At 49.1% G+C, this 6,418-nt stretch overlaps 1 long non-coding RNA gene across 2 annotated transcripts in view; it reads left to right on the top strand.

Moving 5' to 3' along the window:
* Positions 1 to 1,106: 1,106 nt before the first annotated feature.
* The window catches only part of LOC144222364 (uncharacterized), an 8,674-nt gene continuing 3,362 nt past the window's right edge, over positions 1,107 to 6,418 (top strand). Inside the window, exons 1-2 of one of the 2 annotated variants that reach the window (XR_013332396.1) lie at positions 1,107 to 1,481; positions 4,220 to 4,941. This is a non-coding gene — a long non-coding RNA (uncharacterized LOC144222364). Of the gene's footprint in view, positions 1,482 to 1,698; positions 3,689 to 4,219; positions 4,942 to 6,418 lie in introns of those variants that run through there. The other variant, XR_013332402.1, reaches the window with a different exon arrangement.

The following is a 6,418-nucleotide window of genomic DNA, read 5'->3' as shown; positions in this document are numbered from 1 at the left end:
GGGCTGTGGGGGGAGGGGAGGGGCCCGGGGANGGCAGGGCCGGTGCAGCCCCATCCCTGGGCCCGGTGGGAAAGGTCTGTGGGGGCAGGTGAGGGCCCTGGGCACCCCCGGCTGAGAGCATCACTACCCACGGGCACACAGGCAGCTGGCAGCGGTGAGGCAGAGCCCCCCCCCACCCCGAGGGGAGCCCCCAACAGGAAGAGAGCTGCAGAAACCTGCAGAGTGGGCCGCAGAGCCTCCCGCGCGTGGTAGACCACACCCGACGGACGGACGGGCAGCCCTGGGCAGCACACAGGGCCCTAAGCAGAAGCCCAGGGGTGCCCGGCAAGCGCCAGCAAGAGCCCCAGGCCGTCCGGGGCACCCTGGGAGCCCCCGGGCCGGCCCTGAGCCATGCTGCCTGGTTTCAGTGGGCACACGGTTGGTCCCGGGGTCCTCCCCACTACCCTTGCAAGGTCTGTGGGATCAGCATCGATGTCCCCCATTTCATTCTGACACCGGGGATTTGAGTCTCTGGTTTCCCCTCGGTCGGCCTGGCTAGATGTTTCCCACAGAACTAGCTTCTGGTTTCACTGACATTCTCTATTTTTCTCCTTTCGATTTTATTGGCTTCTAATCTTCATGATTTCCTTCCTTCTGCTTGTGTTTGCTTTCATCAAGCGGGCGCAGTCTGGTTCTCTGCTTGCCTGGGGTATCCATTTACCTGTTCATTAGGGGCCTTTCTTTCCTGATCTGTGTTCCCAGGGCTGTAAATTCCCCCACGAAGCACCGCTCTCGCTGCATTCCACAGATTTTGCAATGTTGCATATTCTTTTCACTTAGTTCAAAATATTTTTAAGTTTCCACCGAGACTGTCTGACACTTGGGCCATTTAGAGATGGGTGGTTTGATTTCCAAATAGCTGGGGAGATCTTCATGTTCCTGATTTTAAGGTTAATCTGCTTCGGTTTGCAAACATACTTTTGGCGGAGGCATTCTTCGGATTCCCCCACCCTGGCCACACGAGGATGGGCGGTGGCCCAGAGCACTCTCGCTGGGAGATAAGGAGCCGCTGGCCTTGTCATCTTGGGTGGGAATATCTCTCCCTGCTCCAGACTCACTGCGTGCGCCTTTGATCTGCTTCGGGATGTGGGTCAGATGGTGCTGGGCCAAACCCCGCTCTTATCTGTCCCCTGAGGGGAGGGGAAGGGGTCCTGCTGTGGTGCAAGAGGGGTGCGTGCAGGCCCACGGCTCCGCGTCAGCCGCCAGGAGGGACCAGCTGCCATGGGGGACCAGCACTCACCCCCGAAACTGACCTCGGGGTCTCTTCTCCGTGTGACTCGGGCACTGCCTATCCCTCACGACTGCCTGTGCGTCTCCTGGCGCCTCCCGGATGGAGAGGGAGAGGACAGAAGTGCTCAGATGCCTACTCCTGGGGCCAGGCAGCAGGTGCCCCTTGCTCAACACACACTTCATACGACTTCTAGGCTTTTAAATTTGCTAAGGTTTGGTTTTGGGCCCAGGGTATGATCTATCTTGGCAAATGGTCTGTGTGTGCTTGAAAAGCATGAGTTTTCACAACAAACAAACCAAAGCTGAAACTGACCCATAAATAGAGAACAAACTGGTGGGCGTCAGGGGGAAGGGGGGGACGGGGGGAAAATGGGTGAAGGGGAGGAGGAGGTACAGGCTCCCAGGGATGAGATGAATGAGTCACGGGAACGACAGTAGAGCACGGGGAACACAGCTGTGGTTTTGTAATGGCGGCCTGTGCAGGCGGGCGCAGCCGCAGCGTGGCCAGGGCAGCACAGCACGGGGACCCGGGGAATCGCTACGTTGTTCGCCTGAAGCCGGTACTAACACTGTGTGTCAGCCATACTTCAATTTTTAAAAACCCATTTAAAGAAGAATAAGGTTTCTCTATTGTTGGGGGGAACGTTCCAGAACTGTCACTAGGCCAGGTTGCCTGAGGGCGCTGTCAGACCCTCCACGTTCCTCCCTCTGCCCGCTTGCTCCACGGAGGGCCAGCAGGGGCATGGGAGACTCTGGCCGTACTGGAGGATGTGTTTTTCTGATCAGCTTTTGCTGCTTGTGTTTGGGAGCTCTGTTATTATGTGCTTAATGTTTATGATTATTTTAATTTCTTGATGAATTGAAACATCAAGAATTGTAACGTCCCTCTTCACGTTATTACAGCATATCTTTCTCCATCCCTTTACCATTGACCTAGCTAAGTTTTGATATTAAAGTGGAATTCTTACAGAGAGCATACACTTGGGTATTTCTTCTTTATCTAATCTGACGATCTCTGTCTTTAACTGTCGTGTTTACCACATTCATGTTTACAGTGATTATGGATACGATCAGATCAAACTCTGTTACCTTAGAAGCCGGTTTATACTTGTCATGTTTGTTCTTTGTTTTCTTTATCTGCTTCTTCTATCTTCTTGGGTATAATTCAGAACTTTTGATTATTCTATTTTATCTCCTCTACTGACTTATTCATATCTCTTTTTTTAAAAACACTGTTTAGTGGCATTTACATTATAGACTTTAAAATAATCTTAGCCCACCAAAAAATAATATTCTACTGCTTCGTGTATACAGTAGGGACTTATGTTCCCAAACCCTCCCTCCTATACCTGCCGCGGTGGTTAGCATACACCCCAGTTTTGCATAAGTCGTAACCATCCAGTGCATTCTTACTGTTCTTGTTTTAAGCAGTTATCTTGTAGAGCAATTAAAAATACAGACAATATATTTTACCTTCATTTTGTCTATTTCCAAGATTTTTTCTTTTTAGATCCAAGTCTCTGACCTATACCACATTTCCTCCGTCTGAAGAAATCCCTTAAACATTTCTTACAGAGCAGGCCTGCCGGAAATAAAGTCCCTCTGTTTCTATCTGCTCGGGAAAGTCTTTATTTCTCCTTTACCTTTGAAGGATTTATTTATCGGATATAGATTCTGGGTTGACTGTTATTTTCCGTTAACACTTTAAAGATATCGCCCCATTATCTCACTTGTGTGGTTTCTGATGAGAAGCCTGCTGTCATTCTCATCCTTGTGATCTTGCGGGTGACGTGGTTCTTTTACTGTGACAGCCATCAGGACAATTTCCCCATTGTCTCTGACTTTCAGCCATTTAATTACGATTTGCCCTAGTGTGTGTTTGTGTCTGGATGGTTGTGTATTTGGGTATTGACCTTGATCAGTAATCTCTGAATTTCTTAGATCAGTGGTTGAATGTTTATCGCTCATTTTGGAAAATTCTCAGCCATTATTTCTCCAACTACTTCTTCTGCCTTCTCTTTTCCCCTTCCTTCCCCACATCCAGGATTCTCATTCCATGCACGTTACGCTATTTGGTATTGCCACACGGCTCCTAGATGTGCTGGTTCTCTTTCTTACTCTTTTTTTTTTCCTCTCTGTATTTCAGTTTGAGCCCTTTGGAGCCATTTTTATTTCTGTTTCTGTGTTTTCAATTTCTAGCCTTTTGATTTTATTCTTTCGGTTAGTTTGTGCACCTCTGCTGAAAGTACCTACGTGTGTCAAAGGCCCCCCCGCCATCTCCTCCCACGGGAGCCCCTCAGACCCAAGCGCCGTCTTGCCTGCATCACCACAGATTAAAGTTGTCCTTTTCTGGAAATCATAAGGGTGGCGCCATCCAGGACGCGCTCCTTTGTGGTCAGCCGACTGGCTCGACGATTAGGTCTGTGGAATTGCCATGGCTCTTCTCTGTCTTTTGAGCCTCCGTAAAAAAATTTTTTTTTCAACCTCCAACACCTCCATATACATTTTGGAGTCAGTTTATCAACACAAGCAAAGTTAACTTTCCGGGATTTTGATACAAATGACATGAATTCCACATATAAGTCTTGGAAGAACTGACATCTTTCTAAATGCGACTTTTTGAATCCATAAATACAGTATTTGGCTTTATTTGCTTAGATCTTTAATTTCCTTGAAAAATATGTTGCAACTTTCATTAGTTCTTACTTGGACTTTATACCTATGTAATTGGGGTTTTTTTTATATTTTAAACTTTAAAATTTTATTTGATCTATTTTACATTTCAATTTTAAGAGATTATTGCTTGTCCTCAAAACACGATTTTCATGTGGATCTTGTATCCACCTACCTTGCTATACTAACTTTTTAGTTGTAACAGATTTATTTGAGCTTTATACGTTAAAAATTATGTCATTTATGAATTACAGCAATTTTCCTTGCCCTTTTCCAGTTTTTATAGCGGGATTTCCTTCCCTTGCCTACTGAATGGACTGGGTTCCATGGCACACACGCTCTGATTACAACTTTGCAGAAAAGAGGAAGCAAAGGTGCGTTTAGTTGAAAGCTCTTCTTTATATTGCAAACATTCCTTAGGTCTGTAAGAAAATGTCGCCACCCAGAGAATCTGTATCGGGCACCTTTCAAACAAAGGGACCAGAAAGTCGTGCCTCCGTGAGCTAAGGGAGCCACACGCTGGACGGACAAGGCACCTGTTGGCATTGGTGTTTCCTGCCCAGAATTTACGGACGTCTGTCTCTCTTCTCAGTGCCAGAAGGGGCAGAGTGGGTAAGTTTGTCCCAAGCAGAGTCCCTGGGCCCCGGCGGAGTGAGGCTCAGCGAGAGGCCAGGCTCCCTGGGCAGGGAGAGAAGCCTGTGAGCGCTGGTTGCAGAGCCCTGACATCCACGTCACAAGCCACACTCTTGGGGGACAGACCTCTCTCCCCCCGAGGCACCAGGCGGGAAGAGGCGAGTGTGACAGACGCAGGCGAGCACTTCCACAGGGGACGTGAATACGCGCGCGTGGGTATGTATGTTTCCGTCGTCCTGAGGAAGTTTCCATCGATTGCTGTTGTGTTGTTACTCATCAGGTACTGGTGACCCTGATCCCTACCTTTTCAGGGATTGGAAAGACTCGCTTTCTCCCTGCTAACGACGTGGTGAAGTGTTTTAACAGGTTTGTCATTACTCGGCACACTACACCTGGGGTCCCTGCTTGTCGTGATATGTCATTGGGCAAACACACTGTGGGATTCAGTTTGCCAGGACTCTCATCCAGCCGCGTGGCGACGTCTCTGGAAGGTGACCACTGATGGCCCCGGCTGGCACGAGCCTCGCCGCACCTCTGCCTCCATCCTCACAGGGCTGCCTCACGGGCCTCTGTGGGCCAGTTGGGGTCTCTGGTTAGGTGAGGGGCAGAGAGGCAAGAAGCAGCAGAGGGGGTGGGTGAAGAGCCAGGAGGAGGGTGCACTTGGTGACAAGATGGCCCCAGGGTTCTGTCCACCCTAATAACACGCTGCACAAGCTGGGTGTGCGGGTGGGGTGGACAGCGAGGTCATGGAGCCCCGGAGCGGTGGGCTGGGCAGCCGAGGCCCCTGCATCCAACAGGCCCCCGCGCTTGCTGGCAGGAGCCTCAGAGCTTGCACTGGCAGCGGGCGGGGACACAGCAGCTGGAGCCGCAGCCTCCGGAGCAACCTCGGCAGCCCGTGGTTCTGGTGGGTTCTGGGTGGAGTCGGTCAGAGGAGCAGGTGCAGAGATGGGGACCCTCCTGGGCCAGGGACTTCACACACCTGCCAGGTGTCTCTGGGCACGTGCCCACTCCCCTCCCTGGGGTGTGCTCCCCAGGTGCTCATCGGCCACTTCCCCACGGCATCTGGACCCTGTAATTACCCTGCTCAGCTGCCTTCTCTGCTTTCCCTGGTGACATGCAGAGGGCAGGTGTTTAGACCATCACGATAAGCGTCTCCCCAAAACACCCTCCAAAAACAAAAACACCTTCCACTGAACTGGCCAGAGTCGGTCAAACATGAGTAATAACACTTACATTTTTATATTGCCTCCAACTCTTAAAATATAAGATGGCTGCCCAATAAAAAGAAGCTCAGAAATATAAGGAAAGATGTAAAAATAACAAATAATCCCAGCACACAATGGTAACATTTTGATTAATTTCTCCCCATTTTACCATTTCCCCTAGATAGCTACGTTTCCTTTTACATTATAATCTCTACGTAAACATGGTGTTGGGTGTTTTTGCTGAACTTTTCTCCATGTCGGGCAGGAAGCTTAATTGAACAGAAGATTTTGTAGCTTTACCCCGACACAGCACACAGGCGAACACGGCTACTTCTGCCTTCTGGCTCCTTCGGGGACCAAGTTGCTCGCAACTCTTGGCTAAGATCTACGCAGACACAGCAGCCAGTATGATCGTGTGTTCCTCTAGTCTTTCTGAACTTCACATCTAGAAAGGGGCATTTCAGTTATTGCTTTAATTCTTTTTTAGTGAGGGTGATTTTTTTTTTTTACTTTACTATAAATTGTATTTTCTTTGCTCTTTATCGCTTTGAGAAGTTACTTATATATGGAGGAAATAAAGTTCTAATCCTCAAACAGTGTAGTTTGTTTTCCACAGGTGTTTATATGGGAGTTTAGCT

Source organism: Crocuta crocuta, unplaced genomic scaffold (genome assembly GCF_008692635.1).
Source record: "Crocuta crocuta isolate KB4526 unplaced genomic scaffold, BGI_CrCroc_1.0 scaffold653, whole genome shotgun sequence".
Lineage (NCBI taxonomy): Eukaryota > Metazoa > Chordata > Mammalia > Carnivora > Hyaenidae > Crocuta > Crocuta crocuta.
This window is presented reverse-complemented; position numbering and strand designations above follow the sequence as displayed.